The sequence below is a fragment of the Urocitellus parryii genome, unplaced genomic scaffold (assembly GCF_045843805.1).
Source record: "Urocitellus parryii isolate mUroPar1 unplaced genomic scaffold, mUroPar1.hap1 Scaffold_49, whole genome shotgun sequence".
Lineage (NCBI taxonomy): Eukaryota > Metazoa > Chordata > Mammalia > Rodentia > Sciuridae > Urocitellus > Urocitellus parryii.
The window spans coordinates 2,321,314-2,339,317 of NW_027554054.1; the positions used below are offsets into that span (position 1 = coordinate 2,321,314).

An 18,004-nucleotide genomic window follows, 5' to 3' on the forward strand; every position below is an offset into this window, starting at 1 on the left:
TACCAAAATAATAGAAACAGGCATAATTACTCTGTACAACTATTTTCTCCGGGTTACAAATTCATAAGTAAAGGGAATTATAATCTTCTAAAACACTTAAATCATTATTTCTTGTTTTTTTTCTTTTCCTTACATCACTGGATTGTAACTCTGATCAATGTTCAAATTTATATCCAAAAATTGACCATGCTCCAAGCAGAGAATTATATTAAAATCCGTTCTTATTTAGACTCTGATGAAATGTTGACTTGTTATTAATAATCTTCCATGTGAAGATGCATTTTTACCCAAATGTCAGTATTAAACCTCCTCAAACCCTTGTCATCATATTAAGTCAATCTTTGAAGATAAAAGATTCTTTCTCCAGTTGTTTAAACTGACAATGGTTTCATTTCTCATCCAATCCTCAATAAAATGTTCTCATTGTACTGCATTTGGGAAGGAACTTAGCAGTATTAAAGTACCTGAAACTGAGTAATATGAGAATAAAATCCTTCAGATTATAAATCTCTCATAAAATATTTTATGCTTCTCTTGTTTACTCCATGGTATACCATTAAAACATAACACAAAAGAAAATCATCAAAAAGTACTCTTTTAATAGATTCATATTTTTAAGCTGTAAATATTTAGAGAAAAAGCAATAGGGATGTAAACAGAAATAAAAGGAAACATTGAAAACATCATAAAAAAATTTCTACTTAATATACCCTGCATTATACCTAAAAAGAAAATTACAATGTATAGGATAACGTCATAATGTAAATCATATTTTAGAATCATATTAATTACTTGTTCAAATTGAAACATTGATACCCCAAAACAAAGTTAGTTTTTTTCCTCTCATTAATTAATATCTAAAATGCTAGAATTGGCACAGAATGGATAACATTAGTGATCTTAGTCAAGAACAAAGAATACTATTCTCTTCTTTGTTAATTTATACACAAATACTAAGCACACTCTGTGTATTGGGTATTATACAGATATTGCTAGAATTCAGTGATAGCCACTCTTACAGAACAAAGTCATTTCTGTGTTATGATAAGCAAAATTAAAAACACTTGGTGTCCACTGAATAAATGATTATTATTTACTGGCAAAATCCAAACCAAATCCAAAATCCAAACCCAAATTCTACTCAACACTAAAAGTATCAAACTTACCCATTAAAAGTCCTTGCTAAATAATCAATCACTGAGCTTCATCTCTGGAAATCTTGTGGTGAAACCATGGCTGGGACCAATGGATGGCTAAAGAAATAAAACGAATGAATACAAAGTTTGCTTGCAGTGAATGCAATTTCACTACATATATGTCCCCCATCACTTAGTGACCACATGTCACTAAAGTCATGTCAAGCTGCCCATCAGCTCAGTGACCATGGCTAGGAGAAGACATACCCACGTTTGTGGCAGAGGTCTGTGAGGAGGCAGTGGGGCTATTGTGACTGCCCAGGCGAAAACATCCTTTTTTTTTTTCTGAGCAAGGAATGGGAAAACAGATCTCAGTTTTGAGGGTGAAACAAATTCAAATTAAAAATCCTTTCAAGAAAGTGAAATTATGAGTACCCTCCAAGCGAGTCCTTCTTCACCTGCAACTGAAAGAGCTTCGGTGGGATTTTCTATAACTCTGCTTTTCTGACCTGAGAAGTCCATTGCTACCAGGGAGTTCTCTGATATACTTCTCTGAAAAAAAAAATTTTGAAAAACTAAACAAAAGCAGAAAACACATGCAAGTCATGAAAATCTTCAAAAGTAATTGTTTACTGTTTTGCTGGCAATATGCTTCAATTTGAGACTGGGATTCCCAAAAGTGGCTATCAGGAAATTAAAAAGTTAAAAGTACATATTCAATATAAAATGATGCTATGGAGAACTTTGCTAAATAAGTTCAATGGCTATTTGTTAGGATAACTGAATTAAGTGCTGAGTAATGTGATGAAAATCTTTGAAAGCATGTCTTTCCCCTAAAACAAACCTCTTTTTCACATTATCTCCTAATATGGCAAATCTCCAACTGAGGAAGAAATAACCCTTCCTACTGGCTATAAAGAACTACCACTTCTGAACTCATCTCTGCATTAAACTTTATGTCAAATCCACCAACTTTGAAGCCATGATTTTATGATTCAAAATATGTAAAAGCTATTACTTAGATTGATACACATCTTCTTAGAAATAGTACTCATGTTTTATAAAGGAGCAAATTGAAATATGTGTTTTGAAAGCTTATCATGTCAAGCTTCATTTTATTTGGAAAATGAAATTTAGCAGAATAATAATACATAATATTAGATTTCATATTAAAATTTTTTTGATGGGGCTGGGGTTATGGCTCAGCGGTAGTGCACTTGCCTGGCTTGTATGAGGCACTGGGTTTGATTCTCAGCACCACATACAAACAAATAAAGGACTGTCAAAAACTAAATTTTTTTTTTAAAATTATGATATAATATATAAACACTTTTTCATTTTTGAAGAGATGGGTGGCCAAGTGATAGCTGCAAAAACAATTCTGAATGACAGAAGCACAGACATGAAAAGAAGACATATTTAAACAAATGTAATCAAAACAATGATAAAGTCAGTGTTTTTGCTTCTTATATTCATAGTCTGTAAAGGGAAAGTAAAACATATAAACATATAAATCCTGGATCTTATTTTTATTTTCCTTTTTTCTGGCATCCTATTTTGCAATCATCTTTCAAGAAACAGGCATGCTATCCCACAATAAGTCATGAGTAGTAAAAAAAGAGAAAATTGCCAAACGCTCTAATCAAGAGTCTCACATGTCTTATACTCTAGGAAGATAACTTAAAACTAAGAAAAATAAAAAAAAAACTAAATGGAAGTGTGTATCACTTATTCTTCAATAATTACTAAAAGAACAAAACCCAAAGTGAAATTCCACTGGTAAATTATGAGCCAACCTGCATCTGGAGACTTGTGGCTTTCACACACACACACTCTCTCTCTCTACCTTTGGAAAAGATACTATAGTCAAATGTGGGCTTCAAACAAAATCTTATCCTCAAGAAAAAAACAGGTTTCTTTATCACTGCCTCACACATCCCATTTTATTAGATCTGTTAATTTCTCTTCAAACCATGTGATAATGGCCGACAATCTTATCATGGTCCATTTATATTTCTAGAGAACTGGCATGCAATCTTCCATTTGTTACAGGAGCCTTTATAACTAGCTGCTCTTTCCAGACAGATGCTGTCTCAGTAATCTCTATTTGCTGTCACACCTTAGTTTGCCCTTCTCACCCCGTGATCTTCCGTGCTGGGCTGTGTACCAGTTGGATATACTTTTGCTTTCCCAACATTAATGGAAAGTGTCCACCTGCCCAAATCAAAGTAACTAACTGGATCCTAATGATAGATTTATCCTTATAACATCTTTAACTTCACATGCCAAGATGGGTTCTATAAAGAGAAGTTCCTGATAACATAAAAATACTGTGAGGAAAAAACAAATAAACAAGCTTTTGTTCTCTCTCTACCCAATACAGGGGACCAGATGTTCAATAAGATCCCATGTTTCATAATTATTTGACACACAGAGAATACACGACAATTAAAGAAATTTTCCATTTGCTACAATAACTACACTAAGAGGAAATAGGAGTGTAGTAAATGTTGTCTACTGAATGGCAGGTGGTGGATGAAAAATTAATAGTTTACCTTTGGTGGACGAAGAAATGGAAGTAAAGCAAAGTCTGACTAATCCCAAAGGTCATTTTCAGCTCAATTTCTTTCACATAGGAAAGCAATGCTGGTAACATTCAGAACTGGCTGTATTTCTCAAATATTTGTTCCTTTTTCTAGCTCTTCTTAGGGGATGAACAGGGTAGGTCCTAGCAAAATGAGCCATGATTTTAATTGCATAGCCTTTCTCTCTAAGAAGGGAAGCCTGGGTGTACCCTGGATTACCCAGGCCAGACTCTGAGACTGCTTGTATCCACTTTTAGTGAGGATTACATGTAAAATGGTTTTTAGGCAATATAACTACATGGCAGCTAGCCATGCTTTCTCTGTCACTCTATTTGAAGGATCTTGATAAACCTGCAGCTCAGAATGACTGAACAAGAGGGCAAAGAATTCCTCCAGGTATCGTTCTCTCATTTGCTTCATACAGAGCCAAAGGACACCCCAGATGTAAGAGTCAGGAGATATGCAACTACCTCCTTCTTTTACACTGCAGGACACCAGAGATCCAACCAAGATCACACACCTTATGGTAAAAATAGCAACCAATATGTACCATCTAGGGTTATTTGTAGTGCCACATAGTGGGAGGTAAAGGAAAGAAACTGCAGCTTAGCATGTCTAGCCCAGGGTCAAAAATAAAGACTAAAAAGAACTGAGCAGACATTTTCTCTGGATCTCCTCACTCCAGCCAGGAACATATTAACAGACACTCCTTTAAGTGAATTCCTCCTTTACCCTAAAATGAACCAAATCTATCTGGCTTCCTAAAATATCTGCTGATGATTCTCATTTTAAAAATTGATATGAGTGGCTGTCACATGGTATTATGGCTAGGTGCTCCCTTTGGTATGAGAACTGTTGTTTTGTTTCTCTTCTCAAAACATGGACAAGTTTAAAAGAGAATACTGTTACTTGAGAAGGGTAACTAAATTATTCTAACTTTTCTATGTAACTCACTGAAAACAGTTCCTGAGTAGAAAGCAGCAGAGACAGGTGAGGGGCACCAGCACCATTCAGGTCACTGATCCCTCTGTAATCATCTAGAAAAGTGGGTCTCTCCATACACACAAAAGTAAACACAAATACCTCCCCAAACATCTAGGTCTCCTTCACAGACATTAAGAATAGCATAGATACAGTTCTCAGGTGCTACCTTCTATGATCACAACTCCTGTGTAAAACAAGCCCTTACCACGAGGCATTGGGACCTCTTTCCCCTATCACACCTGATTCCAGTCAGATTCACTCAAGGAGCAGTTCCTTTTACAGATGGGGTTGAATAAGCAAAGACGGGCTAAGCAAACTCAGATATGCCATGATCAACAGCAGAATGACTTTCAGTGGGAAAAAGTAAGAATAATATCACACTTGTATGCTATTAAAAGTAATGAAAATGGAAAGGACTTTATTTATAACAATTTTTTCCTATGATTAAAAGGACACTAAATAATAATTGTTTCCAAACGTTTTGGCTGCTATTAACACATCCATGCTAATAACTCTAGATTCTAAAAGAAAATTTGGAGGGATTTAGGAAAGGATTAAGATAATAAAATTCATTATTTTTTTATATACAGATGGATTGAAAGATAAGAGTAAGCTGACAAACTGTAGAAAATATTCACCTTAAAGTGATTTCTATTATAAAAATTCATTACATTCTTTAGTTTCTTATTTTAGGGCTTAAAAGTAATATGATAAGAAGATGAAAAGTTATTCTTCCATAATTTAAAGCAACATAACTACAAAATAGGGGCTCTTTTTCTATATCATCTATTGGGCTTCATAATCAACATTATTTCATGCTACATTCCTGGAACTGAGCATGTCATCTGGCGCATTGCATGTGGGTAAATGTACCTTCCTTGGTAACAGTCAGGAAGAACACATTTTTAACCTAAGTGGAAACACAGTTTTAAGAAATGTGCATTAACTGATCTGTAACACAGGCACATACATCTGAATTTCTAATATACCCAATATTAAGGAGTGCAGCAAGAATTGCAGAACATAAACTTTAAGTTCAGAAATAAATTTCTGTGTTAATGCACAGGAAATTAAAATTAAGTGCTAAAGAAGGTAAAAGATGTGCCTGTGTGTGTCTGCAAATAAATATCCAAGTTACATTTGGTAAAACTCTTAGAAGCACTGCATAGTTAATGTAATGCATGACCTATATTTTGACTTGTAGTTTTTGCATTTTCTGGAAAGCAGTCTGCTTTTTAAGGACCTGGAACTTAAAAAAAAATTACTGCTAGAAAGCCAGAAAGTAAAAACATACACATGTGTATATTAGAATTTTTAAAATTTGAAATCATTGGCATCTCTATAATAGGCTACAACAATCTCAGAAACAGTATTAAAATAAATAAGCAAACCCACAAAGAAAATTAATTAAAAAACACACAATGCCAAGGAAAATGATCTATAAATTATCTTATTAAGAATCTAATCCTCAAATGACATAATGACATAGAATATACATTCCTTCAAATATTTAAAATATTTTACTAACATATAACATTATGTATTATAATTGAATATTTCATATATGTCCTACGATTTTTATCACAGACCATACACATATGCTATCCAAGTATAAAAAAATTCAATATAATTTCAATATAACATCATACATACAAAGTATAACTTTACTTGACCAAAAGGAAATGGTAAATGTATTGTAGTATATATTTGTAAAGTAATAGCAAATTAACATAACATAAATATAAAATAAAATATAGGTTTAAAAAATTGATCCTAACCATTGGTGATATACTCTTGAGAACTGCAGCCACTTCTGTCTTGATATGGATGCATATAATTCTGGTACAGCTGCATGGCATACTGCAAAATAAATAAACAAAAACACAATGCTACAACTTTTACTTTACTACCCTGGTAATTCAATAAAATATTATGTCATTAATCATATATCATCAGTATAAAAAATAATTTTGTGATTTTCCTTCAAACAGACAAGTAAAGCAACCAAAATTTTGACAGAAAATCTTTGAATGCCCTTCAACAATACATTTAAAAAAGATATGTTTTTAATTTGTTTGTTTTACTGAGGCTCCCAAATTAAGGTCTTGCTCACTAGTATTATTTTATACTGGTATTACTTTATACTTGATACTGAGACTTACATTTCTACTTACATACTCACATAGTTTGCTGCAAAATCATTTGGACTGGTACCTTGTCTTGTGAAAAGGAAGCTCACTTGGGAAAGGTGTAATGCTGTACATTCCAAAGATTTTAAAAAAATCTCACATATGTCCTAAGCAACACTGTAAAATTCACTGTCATTCTGATGATTGATGAATTAATTTGTCTCTTTGGTAAAACTATCAATCGGGCCCTATCTGGAAAATTCTTGGCTCTATATCATTCTTGGTTAAATATTATTATAACCAAGAATAATTATTCTCATAATACTTTTGGGCTTCACATTCAGAAAAACAGAACACTGAGAAGTCCAGCTGATTTCAGAGTTTCAAAATAAAATGTAGCAGATTATAAATGTGTGGTCTTCACTTTTAGGAGGCAGCCTCTGACAGACTGAGCCAGCTGGCCATAATGGGAAAGAAGGAGGTCTGGATTCTAATGGGATTATTAGTTTGAGAAAAATTAAGACTGCTAACTGCCATGAGCAAACTTGTCCTGAAGGAATCCTCATCTGAATCTGAAAACTACTCCTTTAGATCTAAGCTATTTTGTTGAGGGGGGGCAATTATATTGGCAGCTTTTAAATTTTTATGATTTTAAATTATTTATTTTTATACATATTTATTTACATTTTGGCTACACTCCACAATTCTATCCATTTCATGAAGATATAATGAACTTCATGTTAGCTCTCATCAGCCCTGTTCCATCTACTCCTTCCACCTGTATGATGTTGGCATTTGGCAGGGTGGTAATTGTGTTCTATCACCTCGAGGCCCCAGTAGCACCTGAGCCAGCAGGTGCTGGGTCTCAAATGGGCCTGCCAGTGGAAGTGTATATGGAAGGGGTGGAGGATGACTTTGAAGAAGAATGTGCTGCTGTTGATTCCATGTTGGCCCTCATGAACTATCCTTATCACCTGGAGGAGAATGACCATCTCCATGCCTGCCTCCGGGGGCTGCCAGAGTCCAAATGATAGGTAAGATGGCAATTCAGTGCAGGTCTAAAAGGCCCCCCCTAAAGGTGCCAGCCCTTAGGTTCTTCAAAACCCCAATCAGGCCACAACACTGCTTCCAAGGTCGAGCTCTAGCCTAAGCACCACCACCTAGCTCAAGGTTTCCTGGTGGGTTTTCCTGCCCATGCCACCCTTCTGGCACCTCCCTTTGGCCCACCTGGGCCAGCCCCTATTGACCTGCATCCCCTCTGGCATCAGGTATGGGTCTGTGACCCACATATCTGTCTACACAACTTCTGAGCAACACCTACTCTGCCCAGTATTTGAGTGACCACCTTAAATGGGCTTCCTTCATGTACCCCCCCCACACACACAAAGAGTACTGTATAGAAAATATTGAATGACACCATGAAATCAAATCTTACACATAGGATAAATTTTATATAAATAGTTCAACAATGCTATTTCTCTACTAGTTCCTTGAAACTAATTCTAACAAAGTGGATATATTTGGTAATTAGGCAAACAAACAAAAAAAAATTGGAGGGAGGGGATTGAGAGAGTCCTTGTTTCAAGATGATGCTTCCAACATGAATATAAACTCACACTCATTTAAAATTCTCTGTGCTGGCTTCTTTATCCAATTGCTTCCCAACTTTTAAAAATTATTTAATTCAAGGTTTGAAGGACATTAATGGGACTTAATGAAATTCACTTTAAATCAACTCTAAGCCTACAACAACTTTAAAAAGAAGAAAGAAGAGCTTAATTCCTAGTCAAGTTCATTATGAAGTATACATAATAACCTCAAACCAACACTTTCACAAGAAACATGAGGATTGGCTACCTTCTTCATTGAAAAACCTGCTACCTACAAATAAGATGGTTATCTTCCTAGATGTATCGTTCCTGACACCTGCAGTGTTAGGTAGGTACCTAGGTGCCATTGAAGACCTTTAGTAGGCATTTAACTCTTGTCAAGGGTAGTCATGGGCCAACTTTAACATTTCTCTGTCCTATGGAGGGGCAGATAAAAGAATGAAATACCACAACAGAGAAGCCGTCAGAGTTCTAACTGAAGGGAGAGAAAGAGAGAATATGTAACTGGGACATTCTATGTGAGCAATCCACTTTTCTAAGTCTTTGATGTTCTACAATTCTATATGTAACTAGAATTTCTCCAAAGAGAGGCCGGATCTGTTGATATTTAAATGTAAGACAGACTGTGTCACTTTCATGTCTGGTTTCTCATTGGCTACAGGTTAAAGGTACTCCTGGATGTTCACCTCCTTTTTTGGCATCATCTGGAAAAGTTTTGTCATTGAAATAAAAGGGAACACTGATATGATAGGTAGAATTACCATCCCAGAAAGATGTCCACATCCTAATCCCTGGAACCTGTGAATATGTTAGGCTACATGGCAAAAGAAAACTGAGGTTGCTATCGAGCTGACTGTGGGATGAGGATTATCCTGGCTTCTCCACGTGCACCCAATGCAATCACCAGGAGCTTATAAGTGGAAGGAAAAGGCACAAGGGACAGAACTAGAGAGTTGGTAGCAAGAAAAGAACTTGGTGTAATACTACTGCCTTTGAAAGTGGAGGAATAGCCACCGGCCAAGGTATATGTGTGGCCTCACAAGGCTGGAAAGGACAAGAAAAGTGGTTTCTCCCCTGAAGACTCCAAAGGGCAAGCAGCCCTGCCAAGTCTTGACTGTGACCCAGTAAGACTCATTCTGGACTTGAACTAAAAGAGTACAGGATAGCTGGGAGGAGTGTCACATGCCTACAATCCCAGTAACTAGGAAGGCTGAGACAGGAGGATCACAAGTTTGAGGCCAGCCTGACCAACTTAGCAAAACGGTTGACCAAAATAAAACATAAAAATGTGGGGGTATAGCTTAGTGGTAGATTGCCAAGTTCATTCCCCAATACTGTCAAAAAGAAAAAAGAAGAATATAGGATAATAAGTTTGTGTTATTTTAAGTCTCTAAATTGGGGGTAATTTACTATACCAGCTATAAAAATCTAACACAATGAACCATCTTTGAACTGGAAATCTGACTTGAAAGGATCTTAGAGAATAATCAGATGAGGGGAAAAGGCAAGAAGGGAACAATCTTCCAGAAACTAAGCATCGCCAAGATGTAAGAATTAAAGGAAATTTTTGGCATATTTCATTGATTCTTGCAATTGCATTTCAAAATACAACATTTGTCTCTTCAAAGATGGCACAAAGCCAGACATTATGTGGAAAGTAACAGGTATCCATGACTCTGAGATGAAAATGATTCAGGAAAGCCAGACTTGGAACAGGAAGAAGTTTTACAGATATCTTGACTAATGTATTTCATTTATAATTTCATATATACATATACACATATACATATATCAATGTCTACATATATAGACATATGTACATGTATATGTAAGTAAGTCTGTGCATGCAAAGGTGAAATATTGCAAATTTCTAGCTAAGACTAAATAAGTCTATAATAACTATTTAAATAAAAGTAAAACAAATGGCAAAAGTGATGTGAAAGTCACCTGTCATAATTATATTGGCATCATTTTTTAAAATTTTTTGTAATATCACAAAGTGTATCCTTGTAAAATCAATGTCACCTGAGATTCTCTGAGATACTGCTTAATGGGTACATTTTGTGGTGATGAAAATGTTTGGGAATTAGATGGAAGTGATGGTTGCACACTTTGAATGCACTAAATGTCAATGAAATGTTCACATTAAAAATAGTTTGATTAATTATTAATATCAGAAATTTACCTCAACTTAATTTTTTTAATAAAAAATAAAAATTTCCTCCAAAGCTAGTCTAATCACTTATCTGATTATCACAAAGCTAGTCTATCACTTATCTGTTCTATCCCTCTTTACCCTGATCTCTCTCTTACCCAGGATGCTAGTAATGTTTTGAAGTGCTACCGAGTAGCAAATATGGAAATGGCAGCAGAAAAACTTCTAGGCCCAAAGTGGACCTAGAAAATACATAAGCTGAGAACTTGATTATATTAAGTGAAGTGTACACTCTTCAGCCTAACGAAAGGGCAGAACCCAGGGATTCTACAAGACTCCATTTCTCTGATGTTAACATCTAAATATATCAAAAAGCTAGTTTTAGGACACACACTATTAATAATCTAAATCTTTATGTGGTAATAAGTGAATCATATATGCTATGCATAGAATATGAAATCTATAAGTTAATAAATTATATTAGTGATCAGGCATAAATTTTAAAGAATATCTGGGTAAATGCTGAAACTTCTAATTTAAACAAAGGATTAAGAAAAATAGTAATTTGTGTATTTTGTCAACTTTGGCAGTAAATGATACTAAATAAAGTGCCCAGACATACTCTTTGTATTTTACTTTTTCAAAAACAAAAACAAAAAAAATTCAACAAATTATGCTTATGGAAGTTGTAATTTCCATGTAACACCCAAATGAATGATTTAAAAATATGCTCATAGGAAAATCATACGATTTTTTTGATGTTCTACTAGAAGTAAGTTGTAATTCTTAAGCTAGAATGTAATTTATAAAACACTTTAATGCAACATAGAACAATCGCATGAAACATATCCAGGCAGACACATTTTAAACACACTTCACACTGAATTGTAAGCAATGTTGTATAAACGTAGACTAAGTTGTATATGAGAGAAATCCATTCAGTTATACTGGCTATGGATATAATACTCTTGCAAAAATAAAAAACAGAGAATTTCTAGAAACAGAATATTACTTCATAAACAAAAGATAAAGTATTAGCCCATTCTACTTTACTCCGCAAATGTTTATCTTTTATATTAAAAAATACATGCATTTGGTGGTGGCTATTTTTCTTCTTTCTCATGCAGCCACAAAGATTCATATTAGGATTCACTCTTCTTTGCATTTTCAACTACAGATATTTTCAAACTTTTATGGTACTCACAGCATTTAATAGAAATTCATGCCTCCAATGAGGTTACCTTAAACAATCTAATCGTGATCACTCAGCACATCCTACTCTGCTCTTCTTCTGCACAGAGCATTTTCAGGTTTCGGGGCCTTCCTGCTTTGTTAGGCTAGAAGGGCCACAGCACATTGTTTATCGTTAATGCATATCTTGAAGGTAACACCTTTTGAAATAAAAGCCACTAAATTTCTCCTATATATAAGAGAAAGTTGTCTCTTTATTAAAAGAAATTAAAAGAAACTCAAGCTTACCTAAAAGGCTGAGGCTTGCTTTATTGATCTATCAAAATATTAAGCCTGTACCTTAAAGCAGAATCCATAGTTAGTTTGTGCTCCGTGTTTTTTTTTTTTTTTTTCTTTTTGACCGCCAGAGACACATAAATATCACTAGTGCCAAATTCGCTGAAAAACTGCAAAGGCCATGGTTCCTAAAAAAATACATAGGAGTGTTGAAATGGATACACGTTTTGCAATATTTCTTTTTGTATGTTTATAATGTTACATAATGTATTCCTTGGGCAAACATTACCTAAATACAATTTCAATATAATATGACAAAAAGAAAAGAAATTTTTAAAAAATACCTATGTCACTACACCCTTAAATAATAAGGAACTTGACACAGTTTTATTAAAATTGACACGTGACAATTTCTTTATAATGTAACACACGCATATGTGGGGGCATACACACACACATTCTATTTTAAACTCTCTATTCTCTTTATTCATCATTCCCAGGATTCAGAGAGAGAAGATAGGAAACAATGACTTTTGAACACGTTTTCCTAATCCAGGTTTCAAATTATGGTATCTCCGTAAAGGGAAGTAGGTTGGTTTGAGCTTCTGTAGCAGTTAGGAAAAAGGTAAAGGGGACCATGTGTCCTGCTTCATTAGACTATAACCACGCTTCATAGTTGTGTACTATGTAATACACCGCAGGAAACAACCAGAAGGGTTGTGTGACTATCTTGCTTTACAAGAAGGAAGTTCGTATGGCTGAGCTCAGGGAAATCATCTGGCAGTGGACTGTGTCTGATTTTCAAGGCAAAGTGGTAACATGAACAGCTATTTCTTTTCTGGGAAATCTCTGAGAGTTAGAGCTGGTCATGGGAAATCACTGGGTCATATTATTCTGTGATAGGTTAATAACTTGGAGAAGTACTTAATTCTGAGGTTCAATGTATAATCAAAATTGGACAAAAAGCATCTGTTCTCTAAAACTTTGCCATAGCAGTATGGTCTCAGATCAGGAAAATCTTTATCCTCTAGGATCTTTTTGAAAATGCAAATTATCAGGCCCCACCCCATACCTAGTGAATCAATATCTTCATTTTAACAAGATCTCACTGATCCCATATGCACTAAACTTTTGTAGCAGTGTGTGTGTGGGCGTGCGCACACATGCACACAGAATGAGAGAAAATATTCAGCAATATTAGCAACCTTATCCAAAGACAAAGAAATTTCATTGTAATTTATAAATAGGCTTTCACAACTATGACAACTAGTAGAGCAAAAATTTATCTGTATGTCTCTGTTCTTAAGCATTTTAATCTAATCAATGACCATAGTTCTTAAGACCATTGATGAATAAGGCAGAAAAGAAAATAACAAAGATCTAGCATAGGACCAATGGAAAAATGGGGAAGGAAGGAAAAATGTACTCTTACTGTTATGTTTTTTAAAAAATGTATTCCTTGATAGACACTGATTTGATAATTAAATGTCTGATTTATATGAACATGGGATAAAACCATCCCTGTCCAGTGATGCTGTAGGAGTGAATATAACTCGATCAAATGAAAGGAAAACAAAGCTTGAGAAACACTGGAAGGCAGTAAGAAGCATGATGAGTCTTTTTGTCTTGACCAATTTTTGTTCTTCTATTTAAGGCATAACACTACAAGCCTGGGTTGGCATGGTTAGAAGAACCTAAACATGTATGTGAGGGTATAAGGGAAGAGATGGAAAGATAGGTAGAGATTTCTCTGCAAATCTAAGTTACAGACACATCTCCAACACTTTCAGTAGAGGTATTTAACTCCCAAACAGCTGTTACATCTTTACAAAGTAAAATCAATCAAACCTCCTCCTCGAGAAGGACAGGACACAGCCTCCATGCCAGGTAAAAATGTTATATTTGACTTTAGATAATCTACACATTTTTATCACAATCACTGAAGAGATCTAACATCCTCACATTTTTTCTTTGGCAGAGAACATAACGTCATTCCCATATATCGACTGAAACATGAGCTAATTAAAAGAATATTATGCACTGATGGATAGCAAAGTCAGACCCTGAATCTTGTAGAAGGAACACGGCCTGTTCTGTTATATAATTAATGAGTGGGAAGGAAAGGAAATGAAGAGTAAAGTGAAAATAAAATTGGGCTGTGGGTTTTAATGAGAGACCTGTTGAAGAAGTAAGAATATAGGAATTAAAGAGACATTATCACATCTTCCAGTCAAGAATCACTGGGGTCTTAAAGGACAAGCAAACTTTCAGGGTTGATAGTGGGATAAGCATGTTTGAGACTGGTTACCTTCTGGCAGTTCACTGCATCTGGATAGTTCTGAAAAGTATAGAGAAGCTCTTGGATTTTAAAAATATCTTAAAATACATTTTAGATGAAAAAATTGTAAAAGTTCTGCTTATAAGTTTAACTTTTCTCCAAAATTACAATATTTAAAACAAAGTTTTGTTGATTGATGTTTTAAGCATTTAAATTTAGAATGCTAAAAACAATTCTATCCTACAATTTCAGGGTCAGGGAATAAATTCATCCTTAACTTTTCTTAGATGTAAACAGAAATCCAGCAGAGGTCATCATTAATTAGTACAACCAGTAAATAAATGTGAGAGGATTCTTATCTGTACCATATGCCTCTTCAGATTGTTATATATTTTTTTAAAAAGCATGAAATAATTTATTTAAAAGCCAACTAACAGCGCATAAATAAAATATGTACTTTCTAAGAAAAACTGTAGCTCATCATCAAATTGTTTACTTGTCCTTTACTTTTTTCAGGCAAACAAAACTTCCCCTCAATGCACTTGAATCTTGGTAAGCATAAGCGTGTCATATTCTCCTTAGAGAAAAATCTGTACAGAATTTCACTGTATCTACGACACTTTTATTTTAAAATTTCCTCTTCCAGGCAAGAATCACTGGGGTAAGAATGACATAAACATGATTGACTGGATTGAGAAGCCATTTCTCTCAATCTCTCCTTCTTCCTCTTTTGCAATACTGAAGATTGAACCCAGTGCCTCATGCATGTTGAGCAAGTGCTCTTCCCCTGAGCTACAGGTCCAGCTCTAGAAGCCATTTTTTCTCATAAGTTAAAAGTAAAATATTAATCCCAGCACACATTTGTTCAAAATATACCTGTTATGTTACTGTATATATTAGAAACATTTAGGAAAAGAGAAACCTCATTGAAATGGTTAAGATGGAGATTAAAACCTTAATAATAAAACTAGACAGTTATTAATACTAACATTATAAAGTAAAAATTTGTAAACTAGTTTAAAATGCCCAAGAAAAGATAATCAGAGAATAATGGCTTCATCCTTCTAGAACTAAGATTACTGTTTCTTAGAGAGTGACTTCTAATGATTTTTTAATTGATTTTATTCCTTTCTTTATCTCTTTCTCCAGGAATATTTCTCTAGGAACATTATTTACTGCTTCCTCGTCTTTTATATCAGCCTGGCCATGTTCCATTTAATATGGTAGCCATTCCTCTCTTCTCCCCAATGCTGTTCATTCCAGGTCAGATTCTACCACCTCCACTCTGGATTACTGAAATTATCTTCTAATTAGTATCCATACCTTTGGTCAATTTCTCTCTCCCTCTTTCCTCCAATACTTCCTCATTGCCTCCCCTATTTCTGACCCCTGATTTTCTCTCTCCCTCTATCACTTTCTCTTCTTGATATCTTAAACACCTCTCTGTGCCTATCTTAATCTTCTTAAGATACTCATTTGATCATTTCTCTCCCTTGTTAATGCTATTTCAATGGCTTTCTGTGGTGGGTTGAATGTTGGCTCTCCTGCCCCAAAAGAAATGCCCATATCCTAACCCTGGAAACTTTGAATGGGACCTTATTTGGGGAAAAATAAAAAATAAATAGTCTTTGAAGATGTGGTTAAGATAAGGATCTCAAGATAAGATCATTCTAGATGATTCAGGTGGGCTTTAAACATAACTAGTATCCTTATAAGAGATACAAAAAATTAAAGAGAAGGCTAAGTAAAGACAAAGGCAGAGATTAGAGTTAGCCACAAGCCAAGGTATACCTGGAGTTACAACTGGCCAAGACTAAGAATTTAAAAAGTCAAATGATGAGAATGGGGAAAATTGTCAAATAAACAATAAATGAACATCTCCAACACAAAAGAAGAATGTGAGTTTGCAGATTGCATTTACATCAGAATTTTATTTCTAAAAATGAATGTACTCTTGTCACATTACTTCAGATGTACCTTTAGGATAAAAATACAAACCAAGAAACTAACATAAATATAATGAATTCGTTTTGTTATTCAATAAGCTAAACATATTATAGAAGTTCTCTAATTTAGTCCTTCTAGCGATTCTTCAGTATAGGTGATTGTTTTCCAAATTTTAACTGCTGAAGAGACTGGCAGAAGTAAGATGAATCATATTCTAGTGGCATCATCTTCTCTTTTATATTGAGACTTAATGAAGAATCTGTCAGTGATTTTCTCCTCCTTGCAATTTAGAAATTAACATGCTTTTATGCACTGAAAATAAATACTAAAAATAAAAGAAATGTCATATTACACATCTTAAGTGAATAATATAATAAAAATCATACATATCAGCAGTCAGATATAAGTTAAAAAATTCTTTTTAATATCTGCATCAGTATTTCTGGGAATAACTTGAAAAAGTGATCTAGGGTATTTAAAAAAAACTAAAACACTTCACTGAAATAAATAGCACTCTACTTGTTTTGGGAAATAATGAATGAACAATCAGGATATTTTGAACTTAAAAAATAAGTAATAAAGTTAAACTATAAAGGATAATACTTAAATCGTTTAAATTTAACAAAAACATTTGTATAGGAAGCATAAGTATGATCAAGTATAACTAATCATAATAGAGATACATAGAAAATGAAAGTGAGTAGTTCTACAAAATATGTAACTGCATCATGATACTATAGTAAAATATTATAGTGTGGACACAAGGTAGCAGATCTATTATATGAGAATAAAAATGAAGAACTACAAAATTTCTAATTCTTTTGAAAATGAATCTGATAAATTAATTGTAGAATTTAAAATATTTATACTATTAATTCTATTTCTAGGAATATTGCCAGAAGTTACAGGAAAAAAATGTGTGACATTTTATGGATGATCACATGCATTGTAAGTTGAACAGTAGAACATATTGCATGTTCATGTTCTTACAGGTGTGGCATTAAACACCTTGCAGCAGAGGAACGAGCTGTAGGTAAATTCTTTTCTGTGACATTATCACCTGTATCTTTAGTATAACTGCATGAGCATCTCAATAAAGTTTAGAATCAATGCACCATTAATGAAGGCTGACAGTAATTTTATGTAATTTTTCATGTGCTATCTTTAGAAATGTAATTAATATATAATTTTCCTACAATAAATATAACATCAGCATTTCAACTATTTTGCAGCAACATGATTCTTGTCTCATCAATGAAAACTTTAATAAACTTTGTATAATCTTAAATCATTTATTATAAATATTATGCTAATTCATTATTAATAAGAAATCAATATAATTTATATTTTTTCCTAAAACTGGCATTTTAAACAAAAATTGCATATTTATACCTACTTCCATTTTATTTTCAGATATGCATCTAAAAGAAAAGTGGTTCTTTTTTGAAAAGTAAAAAAAAAAATACCTTTTGGTGAGCTACAAAGTATGTTATGCAATTTTCAAAGAACACTGTGAAGTATGTACACATTAAATACATTTAATTTTATATATATACACATGTATGCAACGTAAAGCAATCCTTTTTTTTTAGGACAGAAGTATTTAGGGAGTTCTTTCAGATTTTGTTACACTAAATTCTAAACCAGCAAGCAGAAATGGATATATTTCTCTCAATACAAAATAAATTAATTGAAATAAATTAACCTATGATT

The 18,004-nt window shown here is 33.8% G+C and overlaps 1 pseudogene; it reads right to left on the minus strand.

The window, feature by feature from the left end:
* The window catches only part of LOC144252626 (growth factor receptor-bound protein 14-like), a 51,660-nt pseudogene that overhangs the window by 2,527 nt on the left and 31,129 nt on the right, over nucleotides 1–18,004 (minus strand).